At 46.9% G+C, this 15031-nt stretch overlaps 1 protein-coding gene and 1 long non-coding RNA gene across 8 annotated transcripts in view; one reads left to right on the forward strand and one right to left on the reverse strand.

Moving 5' to 3' along the window:
• ARAP1 (ArfGAP with RhoGAP domain, ankyrin repeat and PH domain 1) overlaps nt 1–15031 on the reverse strand; it is a 145049-nt gene that overhangs the window by 108300 nt on the left and 21718 nt on the right. For 5 of the 7 annotated variants that reach the window (XR_014156138.1, XM_081860060.1, XM_081860061.1 and 2 more), the window contains exon 2: nt 1878–1988. The exons of the other annotated variants lie outside the window; for them this stretch is intronic. The gene's annotated coding sequence lies outside the window, so the exon portion shown is untranslated. The remainder of the gene's footprint in view (nt 1–1877; nt 1989–15031) is intronic. 7 annotated transcript variants of the gene reach the window in all.
• LOC309341369 lies at nt 7964–12394 on the forward strand. Its single transcript, XR_014156272.1, has 3 exons — nt 7964–8317; nt 10362–10568; nt 11722–12394. It is a non-coding gene; the product is annotated as an uncharacterized lncRNA (long non-coding RNA).

Genomic DNA, 15031 nt, shown 5'->3' on the forward strand with positions numbered 1-15031 from the left:
CTCCTCCTTTCCTGCATGTGAGGGGAGCACCCTGTTGCAACAGTTCAATAAAGATCAGGCTTACTAGCTGCTTTGCTTCTCAATATTCTCTGGTTGGCCTCTGTTATTTTCTCCGACCGATGGAGAACCTGCAAAGGACTCTATAAGGGCTCTTGTGTCCCCCATAAGGGAATAAGGGCAGATTTTCGTTTATTACAATACATACATACCCCACCCATCTGGCTGGGTTGGCCCAGCCACTCTGGGCTTTGCCATTTAAGCACCTAGTCTGAAACCGGAACGCCATCAAAGAAAAAAGGTGGGGAAGGCCCACCTAAATTCTCTCGCTCTCCTTTTATTTTCATGTCTTTGGATTTAAGTCCAAATATTGCTGTTCAAGGAAGTGGTTGCTTGAAGTGATTCAGGTGAATTACCGTGAAAACACTGCAAAGAACAATGGAGGACTCAAGCCCCACTCTCCCTTCCCCTACACCTGACATTTACTCAGATCAACAAGCAAAGATATGGCGACTGAGAAAGGCTTCTCCTGGCTCGGCTCCCACTCTGTCCACACCTTATGAACTGGAGGCAATTATCCCAAACAATAGCGAAACGTCAAAGCACCCCCAGGTCTAGCCCATCATAATCCCAGTGAGGAGATTAGGAGACTCGAACGCTGATCTCGCCAGAGTGGTGCATGTTCTGGTTATCTCCCGCTTGGACTACTGCAATGCGCTTTACGAAGGGGACCAGGAAACTACAACTAATCCAGAATGTGGCAGCTTGACTGGTAACTGGGAGCGGCCGCCAAGACCACATAACACTGCTCCTAAAAGACCTACATTGGCTCCCAGTAAGTTTCCGAGCACAATTCAAAGTGTTGGTGCTGACCTTGAAAGCCCTAAACAGCTTTGGTCCTGCATACCTGAAGGAGCATCTCCACCCCCATCGTTCTGCCCGGACACTGAGGTCCAGCTCCGAGGGCCTTCTGGCGGTTCCCTCCCTGCGAGAAGTGAAGTTACAGGGAACCAGGCAGAGGACCTTCTCGGTGGTGGCACCCGCCCTGTGGAACGCCCTCCCATCAGATGTCAAAGAGATAAACAACTACCCGACATTTAGAAGACATCTGAAGGCAGCCATGTTTAGGGAAGCTTTTAATGTGTGACAATTTAATGTACAGTGGATGCTCGGGTTGCGAACGTGATCCGTGCGGGATGCATGTTCACAACCCGCAGCATTCGCAACCCGCAGTGGCGCGTCTGCGCACGTGCGGGTTGCGATTCAGCATTTCTGCGCATGCACAAAGCATGACTGAGCGCGTCTGCGCATGCGCAATCCCTAAAACCCGGAAGTAACCCGTTTCGGTACTTCCAGGTTTCGGTGGGTCTGTAACCTGAAAAAACACAACCTGAGGTATGACTGTATTATTAATCTTTGTTGGAAGCCGCCCAGAGTGGCTGGGGAAGCCCAGCCAGATGGGCAGGGTATAAATAAAAATTATTATTATTATTATTATTATTATTATTATTATTATTATTATTATCATCATCATAGGAACGGCAAGTCATCTCCTGTTCCATTCCCATGCTGGGCTCTCCAGCCCTCTCCAAGAAGCATGAACAACAACCCTGCATTTTTGCAAGGCCCACACACAGCAAATTTCAGACAACTAGAAATTTCTACTTTCTCAGAGATTTTACTGCCAGGATTCAAGACAGGGATGTGTGAAAAACTTTGAAGCCTGCAAACTTTGAAGTTACAATGCGAGGATTCCATGATTGGAGAGGCAGTTTACAGCATTGGCAAGGTCTCCGTCCCACCCCTCCGTGGTCCTGATCCACGGACCCAATGAAGAGCTTCCCCGAGTGGTTTGGCGTTTCTGTTTACTGAATGCTCACCTGCAATCTGCGGAATGCCCTGATGGGGAACAATGGGACCTTTGTGTGGTTCAAAATGCTTCGTCACGTTAGCACCAGATGCACAAACACCGTGCAGATGATCTGTGGGACCTGCCAATCAGACAAAGCACAGCAAAATCACCTTCAAGCCGGGCGGATTCGATTTAAATCAAATCACGATTTAAATCACTAGTTAGTAAGACTTGATTTAAAACACTAGTCGGTAAGACTTGATTTAAATCGTTTTTTCACAGAAAGGCTCATTCTTGCTGGTATCAACTTAATATTTACAACCAGATGAAGGTTTTCATTTTTGGAATAATAAATTTTCAGAGTACAGTAGTTTTTACAGTTATAACAAAAATTACTGATTTGGTTATACTATTATAAATACATAGACTGATAATTATGAACTTATTGTGAAGTTTAATAAGTTAACTGTTTATATTTGGACAACTTTTCTGCTGTACTTTATTGGAAGGAGAAAAATAATCATTCCCTTAATAACAACTTAAACAATTTATTTAACTAAAACAATAACATTATAGCATATGTATCCCTGTTTGTTAACTGATGTGGTTAAACTTTTTTAAAAAAACAAACAAACTTATACTGAGTTTTAGCACACATGAAAAATTTAAAACAAATCCTTATGTCCTGATGAATAGCCTTTGGACTACAGAGGTAAAAGTAAAGGGACCCTTGACCATTAGGTCCAGTCGCGGACAACTCTGGGGTTGCAGCGTTCATCTCACTTTATTGGCCGAGGGAGCTGGCGTCCAGCTTCCTGGTCGTGTGGCCAGCATGACTAAGCCGCTTCTGGCGAACCAGAGCAGTGCACGGAAACGGCGTTTACATTCCCGCCAGAGAATGTAACCTATTTATCTACTTACACTTGGACGTGCTTTCGAACTGCTAGGTTGGCAGGAGCAGGGACCGAGCAATGGGAGCTCACCCCGTCGCAGGGATTCGAACTGCCGCCCCTCTGATCGTCAAGCCCTAGGCTCTGTAAGTTAAATACGTAGAAAACTATCTTTAGAAAGATTTTTTTTCTCCAAAAGCATTTTATTTTTAAGATCCAATTTAGATTAAAAAAAATTCAATTTAAATTTTAAAAAATCCAAAAAAATATTTATTTTTTAAAAAAATTATTGATTTTTATTGATTTTATCCACCCTGCCTCCAAGTCTTGCCCGTCAGCAGCTTCTATCTGTGTTGGACTCTTAATCTCAGGGTTGTGAGTTTGAGTCCCACATAGGGTGACAGATTCCTTCATTGCAGGGGTTGGACTAAAATAGATGACCCTCTTCCAACTCTATGCCTTGATTCTGTGATCATCTCATACAAACAGATCACATGAGGAAGAAACAGAGCTGTTTTGAATTCAAGGTCACATCCACACCATGTCAGGCTTCTCCACCCTAACCTTTCCTCTGCTTTTTCCAGCCAAAAATTCATGCTTTAAAGTTCCAGGTCTGAGTTCCAGAGCTTTCCCTGCGAAAAGCTGCTCTTTAAAAGTAAATCGGAGCAAAGAGCAATCTCTGGAAGACCTGAACTGACATTTGCTTGGGTTTGGGGTTAAAGAGCTGGGTCTTGCAGGGGAAGCTCCGGGGCAAAAAAAATATATAAAACTGCTTGGACACAGAGTTTTAAAGAATGGATCTGTGCCTGGAAATAACAGGGGAAAGGTAAGTTTGGATGAACTCCCTATTCAGATTTCTGCACCCCATGACCAGAAAGTGTAACATATGAACAGCAATGGCTGGCAAATAGGATCTTCTATTTCCACACCAGGCCTGGCCACCAGTCGGACTCTCGGATCAACCCGATCCCGTCTACTCTAGACAGTATGAACAGGAACTGTATGCCGCCCAGCAAATTCTTTACACCGACAGTATTCAAAGTATGCACAAGTGCAAGCTTTGGAGTATGCAAGCCTTAGGAGTGACACAGAACCCTTTTTCAGTCTTGGACGTGTATGGTTTTTTAAAAATAAAATCTGCCTTTGAAGCAGGCACAGTGTTAAACTTACAACTGAATTCTTGCCTACAGGCTGGGGGTGTTTTTTCAGTTTCAAGACAAAAAAAGGAGGAAACATTTTCAAGGTTTTGCCACTCTTAACCAGGGTGTGCCCTAGGGCAGGGGTGGCTAACCTGTTCTGGATTCCTCGACTTCTCTATCCCTTCGCCATGCGTACTTTTTAATTTCCCCAACATCCTCTTTTAACACAATACACGGGGGGGGGGGGGGACTGGCTTGGCAAACCATCATTTGGCTGGCCAGACCATGATATAAATTAGGGGAGTGGTGAGTGTAGTCCCAGACAGGGAATCTCCACCAGTCATGTCTCCTAATCACCTGGCATCGGTTGCTCCCCCCAACAGGGACCCATGAGCTGAGATTCCTGCATTGCAGGGGGTTGGACTAGATGACCACTGGGGTCCCTCCCAGTTCTCCAATTCTATTGTCATGGTGAGTGGGCTTCCACGTTCCTATAAACCTTGTGAGCGAAGCCCGCGGGAATCTCGGACTCCCAGCAGGGTCACTCAAGGCGGTAAGGTCAAAGGCAGGGGTAAGCAACCTAAGGCCCAGGGGCCAGATAAGGTCCAATCGCCTTCTCAATCCGGCCCGCGGATTGTCCGGGAATCAGCATGTTTTTGCATGAGTAGAATGTGTCCTTTTCTTTAGACACAGGCCATAACATACAATTTGAGGATTGGATAAAATTATGGAAAGTAAATTTGAAATTTACAGATTGCATATTATTGAGAGAGAATTATATGAAAATATGCATCCCAGGCTCTGCTCAGCACTCCCTTTAAAGAGCCGCGCGGAACATGTGTGTGGCGCTTGGGGGCTTCTCCCCGAGCAGGGAGAAAGGCAGCCTGTCAGTGGGAGGGTGTTCCACAGGGCAGGTGTCACCACCGAGAAGGCCCTCTGCCTGGTTCCCTGTAACTTGGCTTCATGCAGGGAGGGAACCTCCAGAAGGCCCTCAGCGCTGGACCTCAGTGTCCGGGCAGAACGATGGAGGTGGAGACGCTCCTTCAGGTATACAGGACCAAGGCCGTTTGGGGCTTTAAAGGTCAGCACCAAAACTTTGAATTGTGCCCGGAAATGTACTGGGAGCCAGTGTAGCTCTTTTAAAACCAGTGTTCTATGGTCTTGTATTTATTATTTGCTGCTAAAAGACAACACAATTTCCTTATTCAATATACAGTGGACACTCAGGTTGCGAACGTGATCTATGCAGGATGCACGTTCGCAACCCACAGAATCTGCAACCTGCAGCGGCATGTCTGTGCATGGGCGGGTTACGATTCATTGCTTCTGCGCATGTGCAAAGCGTGATTTAGCGGTTCTGCGCATGCGCGACCGCCGAAACCCGGAAGTAACCCGTTCCGGTACTTCCAGGTTTCAGCGGTCCATAACCCGAAAAAACGCAACCTGGAGCGTCTGTAACCCGAGGTATGACTATATTACCGTCATTTGCTTGCTTGCTTGCTTGCTTGCTTGCTTGCGCGAGTGATATTCGCAAAACCGACAAATAATTCTCTAGTGATTGCATTGCACCACGAGGCCTTTTGAAAAGCCCTTGAGCAAAATTTCGCACTCCTGCAACTAAATCCTCTTGTCTGGAAGGCTCAATCCCAACAGCTGAGCCCTCTAGGGCAAGAGGCGAGGTGCAACCTGAAAAAGGAACCCACGAGGACGCAAGGGCGGCCCCCTCTCCTGCCACGCTCCCCAGAGGCGCTGGAGTTGCAAAACAGTTGCCGGATGTGGGGGCGTGAGGAGTTTCCTGCAGCTAAAAAAAGGAACGCTAAAAGAAAAGGCTGCCCATCACAGTCACAATTCGGTGACTCACAACTTGGTCCCTCTCCCTCGGCCGTCCTGCCTGCCCGTACGCGACGCTGACAGGAGATAGCAGCCAGGATGCAACCCGACGACGTCACAAAGCGCTTTTCAAAGGAGGGAGGCATCGCCCAGCCTCTTCAAAAATGACCTTTGCGACTGAAACCAGCAAACCTCAACTGATGCAGGAAGGGAGCTAAGGGCAAAGGTCCGGCCTCTGTGTGCTCCTTCGCCAACCTGTTGCCCCCTCCAGATTATTTTACGCTACAAACTCCCGTGGGTTCCAGCTAGTACACCGTCTAGTGCCGGATCTACATATAAGCTAAACAAGCTATAGCTTAGGGCCCCAATCTCTTGGGCCCCCCCAAAAAAAATTAAAGGGGAAAAAACTGGGTGTACATTTCCAAAATATAAGATGAAAAACAAATAAAATAAAATCTACATACAGCAACATTGTTTTGTTTTGTGTTGTGTTGTGTAGGCTCCTAGGATGTAAGTCATGGGCCCCGCCTGCTCGCCTGCTCCCTAAAATATCACTGGTTTGCTCCTTTCTATATATAGGGTGCCTACAGTCTGCATGGACTGGTTTTTAGAGACTAGATTATGAGTGTCGGTTAACTGTGTTTCTAAAGGAACTTTTGTTATTGCCAAATGCCAATGTGTTTGCATTACAGTGGTGCCCCGCAAGACGAATGCCTCGCAAGAAGAAAAACTCGCTTAGACAAAAGAGTTTTCCGTCTTTTGAGGTGCTTCGCAAGACGAATTTCCCTATGGGCTTGCTTCACAAGACAAAAACGTCTTGCGAGTTTTTCCCCTTCCCCCCCCCCTTTTTCTAAGCCGCTAAGCCGCTAATAGCCGCTAAACTGCTAATAGCCGCTAAGCCGCTAATAGCGCTAATCCACTAAGCCGCTAATAGGGGTGCTTCGCAAGACAAAAAAACCGCTAGACGAAGAAACTCGCGGAACGGATTAATTTCGTCTTGCGAGGCACCACTGTATTAAGTTTGTTATGAATCAAAAATCATTTTAAGATAGAGCTTATTAATTATTTCACTATTAATATACTTCTTCTTAATTGTATTTCAGTTCAACAATTACGTTGATAAAATACATATTGTGCTATGTGCTAATGGCTCAAGATACCTATTGGGTCCATAAATTACCATATAGCGTATATTCAACACAAAAAACAGCGACCATTTGTTGTTGACAAAGGACAGCCGGACATATAAAGGGCCCCATTACCTCCAGTAGCTTAGGGCCTCATCAAACCTCAATCCAGCCCTGACACTGTCCAAAACATACTCAGCTGGTTATGTTCCTGCGCTGCAAGGGGGCAAGTCTAGATGATCTTTGGGGGTCCCTTCCAACTCTACAATTCTAGAATTCTACTGCTTTATAGTATTGGGACTGTGGGTTATTCAACAGAGACGTCCATTTCGACTGCTCATCGCTTTGCTGAACTGATACACAGTATTTGGGCACCGCGGCACATGGTTAACCTACGGAACTCCCTTCCACAGTGATGGCTGCAATAGATGGCTTTAGAAGAGGATTCGACAAATGCATGCAGGAGAGGGCTCTTGAGGGCTACTAGACTCGGTGGCCAATGGCCCATCCAGCCTGGCGTCCTGGTCTTCTTGTGTGAAACCTGCAGGCAGGATCCGAGCACAAGGGCAATTTTCTGCCCTCCTGTTCAGAAGCATCATTGCCTCTGACCATGGCTAGCAGCCATCAATCGTGCTCTCTCTCTTCCTGGAAGCTGCCATCTGGGTTTCTGCCCATCCCTGTCCCTTGTGGGAGGGAGTTCCACAGTTTAACGACAAGCTACACAAAGAAGGGCTTCCTTTTACCTGTGCTGAATCTCCCAACACCCAGAATATCAGAAACTAGGAAGAGCCAGCTGGATCAAGCCAATGGCACCCTCCTCTCACTGGGGCTGACCTGACACCTGCGGGAAACCGGTGAGCAGGATTCGAACACAGGAGCCCTCTCCCTTCCTGCCGTTTCCAAAAGCAAGGGCTGCAGTTTGCCCCAGTCTAGTAAAACTGGAAAAGGGAAGGAGATCACCCTGCCCGGATCGCATCGCAAGGCTGACTTTTCTCTCTGGGTTGTTGGTAAACAAGAAACGGGTAAAAATAGCCCAACTCAGCTAATTTAAGCTTCCTGAAAACGTTCACATACCAACGGCCCGTCATGCTGCTTTGCGGCTAGAGATTCTTTCCCAACACTAAATCCAACAGCCTTTCCAGAGCAGAACACTTCACTTTGAAAAACACACACACACTCCAAACCCCCGTCCTCTCCCAGGAAACGCCTTCTCCCAGAAGTTACTAGCGGAAGCAGAACAGCTGAGTCAACCAAGAGGAACTGCTCCGTCTCCGACCGAGCCCTCGTCCAGTCTCCGCTTGAGCCGCGGTTCCTGCATTGCACGGGCTGGACTAGATGGTCCCTGAGGTTCCCTTTCCAGCTCTACATCTCTATGATGCTACATGGAAAACTCAAACAAGGAAGCAGAAAATGACCTAGTATCTTTTCAACACTCCTGTAGCTGTTAAACCCTCATTAGCCGCAGCTAAATTTAGTTCCAAGGTAAGTTTGCTCTATAAAAAAGGAAAGCTTCGTTAAAAAGGTATTAAGCGCAGAGTCTCAAGGGTACATTAAGGTACAGAACCAACTGCAGGTGTTTGGCTCCTGCTCAGCTTGAAGGACAGTAGAAATTTAAAACTACCGTATTTTTCGCCCCATAGGATGCACTTTTTCCCCTCCAAAAATGAAAGGGAAATGTGTGTGCGTCCTATGGGGCGAATGCAGGCTTTCGCTGAAGCCTGGAGAGCGAGAGGCATCGGTGCGCACCGACCCCTCTCGCTCTCCAGGCTTCAGGAAGCTATCCGCAAGCATTGCAAGCCCGGCGGGAGGTCCCGCGGGCTCACAAGGCTTGCAGGCAGTAGCCTGCCACCCGAAGCACGGGGAGCCCTCCAGAGGGCTCCCCGCGCTTCAGCCAGGTGTGCGCAAGGCTTGGGGCGGCAGCCGCAACTGGGGGGGGAATAATTTTTTTTATTCATCCCCCCCCCAAAAAAACGAGGTGTGTCCTATGGGCCGGTGTACCCTATAGTACGAAAAATACAGTAATTAGTACATTAAATCAGGCTTCCTGATCTAACCAAGTTTGTCCAACATTATTAAATTTGTATACTGCCCTCCACCTAAAGAGCAGGACCTGAAATTGCCTCAGGGCCCTTCAAAAATCTACCAGAAATGCTTCAACTTGCTACTGACTCAAAGAACTGCACTCTCCATTTTTGCAGCAGCATCACATCTGTGGCTTTTAGGCGCTGAGTAATAAACCAATAGCATCTTAAAAAGCAGAGACATCACCTTGCTGACAAAGGTCCGTATAGTTAAAGCTCTGGTTTTCCCAGTAGTGATGTATGGAAGTGAGCGCTGGACCATCAAGAAGGCTGATCGCCAAAGAATGGATGCTTTTGAATTCTGGTGCTGGAGGAGACTCTTGAGAGTCCCATGGACTGCAAGAAGATCAAACCGATCCATTCTGAAGGAAATCAGCCCTGAGTGCTCACTGGAAAGACAGATCCTAAAGCTGAGGCTCCAATACTTTGGCCACCTCATGAGAAGAGAAGACTCCCTGGAATAGACCCTGATGTTGGGAAAGATGGAGGGCACAAGGAGAAGGGGACGACAGAGGACGAGATGGTGGGACAGTGTTCTCAAAGCTACCAGCATGAGTTTGACCAAACTGCGGGAGGCAGTGGAAGACAGGGGTGCCTGGCGTGCTCTGGTCCAGGGGGTCACGAAGAGTCTGGCACAACTAAACAACTAAACAACAAATAAACCGTTATCAGTTAAAACTGTAAAATCAGAATGCATTTAAAATGCCTGTTGGATTTATTTATTTTTGAATTTTCAGTAGACACGTCAGCGAGAGGGCAAGGATATAAGGGATAGGCAGTCCCTGAGAGATCTTGGACCCAAGTTGCTAAGGGCTTTGTAAAATAATAGAAGAAATTTGAAACTGGCCCAGGAGCATACGGGCAGCTGAACATCAGAGTGATGCGCTGGCAAGCTAGTTTTCTGCTGCTCCAGCGGGGAGAACCTGAACCAATGGTTCCAGTTACAGATAGGTAGCCGTGTTGGTCTGCCATAGTCAAAACAAAACAAATTCCTTCCAGTAGCACCTTAAAGACCAACTAAGTCAGTTCTTGGTATGAGCTTTCGTATGCATGCACACTTCTTCAGATACCTTGGATACTGGAAGGAATTTGTTTTGTTCTGAACCAATGGGTTCACAGAATCATAAGAGTTGGAAGGGACCCCAAGGGTCATCTAGTCCAACCCCCTGCAATGCAGGAATCACAACTCAAGCATCCATGGCAGATGATGCTTTTCCCATTCTTTTTGAAATGTTTCATTGCCCTGTTGTCGAATTTTGGCTATTTCCGCATATTCCATGACCTTGTACTTCCACTCTTCTACTGGTGGCAATTGTTGTTGCTTCCACACCTGAGCCAGCAGTAATCTCGCCGCTGCTGTTGCGTATAGGAACAATTTCTGATCCTTCTTATCAATATCCGCTCCCACCCATATTTTCTCATTTCAATTTGTTCGCTGACCACAGACCACCGTCTTCCAATTTGCACATCACTCCAGAGAGTCCCAGGACGATGCCGGCGGAACGGATGGCTCACCGTCACGGGGCCTCCACTCGCCGGAGTCCTGGCAAGGGCTGTCGTTCTTGCATCACCCTGGACTCCTTCTTCCTCTGCTTCTCACACTCCTCATACGTCACCCAAGGACCCGGGACAGTCCGGGGAACACACACAGGGTGAGTCACAGCCACAAGCCATCTCCGCGTGTGCAAAATCTGCATCTTTTACCGCTTAGAAGCACTCGAGTTGCAGAAGCGGTCATGATAAGATTGTGAAACCATCTACACTATCAAAGGGAACGTCTGGTCATTTTAACGCAGCAACGGAAAGCAAACATAACCCCAGGCACCCCGTGATTTTTGTGCAATTACAGTTCACAGCGCAAACTTTATACGCACAAACAATCCTTATGTCCCCACTCAGAAGTGGGGGCCATTCAGCTCAAGGAGGCTTACTCCCGGGTAAATGTGCGATAAGACTGCAGTCATCGTGACCTACCGTATTTTTTGCACCATAACACTCACTTTTTTCCTCATAGAAAGTAAGGGGAAATGTCTGTGCGTGTTATGGAGCAAATGCCTGCGGGTGGCGGGGGGGGGGGATCTGCTGCAGTCGTGAGCAGAGGATCCATGGTTCCCCTTCCTTCCCTCCTCTGTGGTTACAAAGCATGGATCCACATGGATCCTCAGGATTTTTGCATTGGGCTACTCCAAACTCACTATCAGATCACATGTCTGTGGCCACAGCATGAACCACAAAAATCATATATCCACTATTTCATTTAGAATTTTTTTTTTTCTTGTTTTCCTCCTCTAAAAACTACGTGCGTGTTATGGTCTGGTGCATGTTATAGAGCGAAAAATACGGTAAATAAGTATTCAAAGGGTATGCTAACGACTACATGGGTGGCGCTGTAGGTTAAACCACAGAGCCTAGGACATGCTGATCAGAAGGTCGGCAGTTCGTATCCCCGCGACGGGGTGAGCTCCCATTGCTCGGTCCCTGCTCCTGCCCACCTAGCAGTTAGAAAGCACGTCAAAGTGCAAGTAGATAAATAGGTACCACTCCAGCAGAAAGGTAAACGGCATTTCCGTGCGCTGCTCTGGTTCGCCAGAAGCGGCTTAGTCATGCTGGTCACATGACCCGGAAGCTGTACGCTGGCTCCCTCGGCCAATAAAGCGAGATGAGCACTGCAACCCCAGAGTCGGCCACAACTGGACCTAATGGTCAGGGGTCCCTTTACCTTTAACGACTACAAGCTTGCGCCTGAGTCTTCTTATTTCCTTCTCCCTGACAATCCATTTTCCTTTTGTGTCGTGTGTTTTTTAGATTGCATTTCCCTCTGGTCTCCCAAAGACCAACTGCATTACAGGGCCCCACAAAAGCTGCAGAGAGAGAAAGAGAGAGAGAGAGAGAGAGAGAGAGAGAGAGAGAGAGAGAGAGAAAGAGGGGAGAGAGAGCGAGAGATCCAGCATTTTCTTCCTCTTCTTCCTCTCCCTGCCTTAGCCATGACTGGCATCCCTACCCCAGTCACAAATCCCCGCCAAGTCCTTGCAAAATGCATTCCTGCCCAGGATTAGGCAACGGGCATTAACGGCTTTTGTAAGAGACTTAGAAATTCTTGCAGCATCCCTCCTAGAGGAGAAGAAGAAGAAGAAGAACATAACACAATACAGAGATCCGCCCTCATTAAACGTGAACATAACATACAGTGAGCATAACATACAACAATACAGTGGTACCTCAGGTTAAGAACTTAATTCGTTCCGGAGGTCCTTTCTTAACCTGAAACCGTTCTTAACCTGAGGTACCACTTTAGCTAATGGGGCCTCCTGCTGCCGCCACCGCACAATTTCTGTTCTCATCCTGAAGCAAAGTTCTTAACCCGAGGTACTATTTCTGTGTTAGCGGAGCCTGTAACCTGAAGCGTCTGTAACCTGAAGCATCTGTAACCCGAGGTACCACTGTACAAACAACCAAATAAAAGACTTCCTTTATCCTGTATCTGGCCTCCTTCTTTACTTCTCATAAACTGTTTCCTTTCTGAATAATTTTTCAGAATTTTCTAATTATAACTTAAATATCCACAAAGTCATAGGATCATAGAATCACAGAGTTGGAAGAGACCACAAGGGCCATCGAGTCCAACCCCCTGCCAAGCAGGAAACACCACCAGAGCACTCCTGACATATGGTTGTCAAGCCTCTGCTTAAAGACCTCCAAAGAAGGAGACTCCACCACACTCCTTGGCAGCAAATTCCACTGTCAAACAGCTCTTACTGCAGTTCTCCTGCAGACATTAATCGAAACAAGTCCAGGTATGTATTTTAGGGTACTGTTTTGTGAAGTGTTTTCTGCATTTCCCCCCATGCTTTTTGAAACGCTTGTCTAGTGTGATCTCTCATTGCCTCTGTTCATCTAGCCAGTTCAATATACTCTAACAGATTGTCTTGCCATTCCTTTTTTGTTGGCACAGTTCCTTTTTTCCAGTTTTTGGCAATTAGGATCCTTGCCGCTCCTGTGGCATAGAGGAATATTTTCTAATCTTCTCTTGCTATACCTGTGTCCATTATATCTAGTAGAAAAGCTTCTGTATTTTTCATAAAGTTATATTTAAACATTTTTTTTAAGCTTGTCATACACTGCATTCCAGAAGCTTTTGATTTTTTTTCACAGGTCCACCAAACATGTAGTCCCCTCTGTTTTACCACAACTCCAGCACAGATTTGTTTTTGTCTTATACATTTTAGCTATTTTGGTAGGTGTTAAGTACCATCTAGAAAACATCTTTCCCCTCAAAACTTCACAGGCTGTAAATTTCCAGTATTTTCTCCATAGTTCTTCCCACACTGTTAAGTTAATGGTTTTCCCAGTATCTAAAGTGAGGGAGTGTGGAGCAAATAAGCAGAGAGAGATAGAGAGAACATCAGAGAGAACATTTCAGGGGGTGGGCACCAAATACAGGTCCCCACATCTTGGTCCCCAGCAAGGGCAGGATAACCCTGGGCAGCCGCAGAGGCCTCCAGGGCATGTCAAGAGTGCCATCAGTAGATGCCCAGGGCTATGCCCAGAGCAGTACATGTGAAAAGGATCTAGGAGTCTTGGTTGACCACAAACTTGACATGAGCCAACAGTGTGACGCGGCAGCTAAAAAAGCCAATGCAATTCTGGGCTGCATCAATAGGAGTATAGCATCTAGATCAAGGGAAGTAATAGTGCCACTGTATTCTGCTCTGGTCAGACCTCACCTGGAGTACTGTGTCCAGTTCTGGGCACCACAGTTCAAGAAGGACACTGACAAACTGGAACGTGTCCAGAGGAGGGCAACCAAAATGGTCAAAGGCCTGGAAAGGATGCCTTATGAGGAACGGCTAAGGGAGCTGGGCATGTTTAGCCTGGAGAAGAGGAGGTTAAGGGGTGATATGATAGCCATGTTCAAATATATAAAAGGATGTCACATAGAGGAGGGAGAAAGGTTGTTTTCTGCTGCTCCAGAGAAGCGGACACGGAGCAATGGTTCCAAACTACAAGAAAGAAGATTCCACCTAAACATTAGGAAGAACTTCCTGACAGTGAGAGCTGTTTGACAGTGGAATTTGCTGCCAAGGAGTGTGGTGGAGTCTCCTTCTTTGGAGGTCTTTAAGCAGAGGCTGGACAACCATATGTCAGGAGTGCTCTGATGGTGTTTGCTGCTTGGCAGGGGGTTGGACTCGATGGCCCTTGGGGTCTCTTCCAACTCTAGGATTCTATGATTCTACGAAAGTCCTGAGCACATCGTGTGCAGCCCGCTGGGTTATGCTTTTCAGCTGGCTAATTATACTGTATATTTTAACTGAGGAAGTCCTGATGGGCTCATAGCTGGAAGAGTCACTTATGGACATCTAGTCCAACCCCCTGAAATGCAGGAATCTTTTTGCCCAGTGTGGAGCTTGAACCCAAGACCCTGAGATGACGACTCTCATGCTCTACCGACTGAGCTATTATTGTATACAAAAATTGCACTTTTCCCTTATGGGGTATCCAAGAGCCCATATAGAGTCCTTACGTAGGTTCCCTATTGGTAGGAGAAAATAACAGAGGCCAACCAGAGACTATTGAGAAGCAAAGCAGCTAGTAAGCTTGATCTTTATTGATCTGTTGCAACAGGGCGCTCCCCTCACACGCAGGAGGAGGAACCCAGAAAATATACAGTCATACTTCATGTTACGTTTGCTTCATGTTACGTTCTCTGAGGTTACGTCCCGCAGTGACCTGGAAGTACTGGAAAGGGTTACTTCCGGGTTTCGCCACTCGCGCATGCGCAGAACCGCAAGATGATGTCACACGCATGCGCAGAAGGAGCTAATCGCAACCCACGAGTGCGCAGACATGCCGCTGCGGGTTGCGCTCTTTTCATGTTGCGAACGGGATCCGTACCAAAGGTACCACTGTACTGCAGTCACACAATCAATCAATCAGTAGCTGAACTGGGTTCCACACAGTCACAAAAACAAACAAAAAAGAGCCACAAAAACACAAACGCAAAATAAATAGCAAAAGCAGACAGAGTAACACTCAAAACGGAGCACGTTTGCAAACCAGAACACTTACTTCCGGGTTTGCAGTGTTTGGGTTCCAAGTTGTTTGAGTACCAAGGCGT

Source organism: Podarcis erhardii (assembly GCF_964252035.2).
Source record: "Podarcis erhardii genome assembly, chromosome: 4".
Classification (NCBI taxonomy): Eukaryota; Metazoa; Chordata; class Lepidosauria; order Squamata; family Lacertidae; genus Podarcis; species Podarcis erhardii.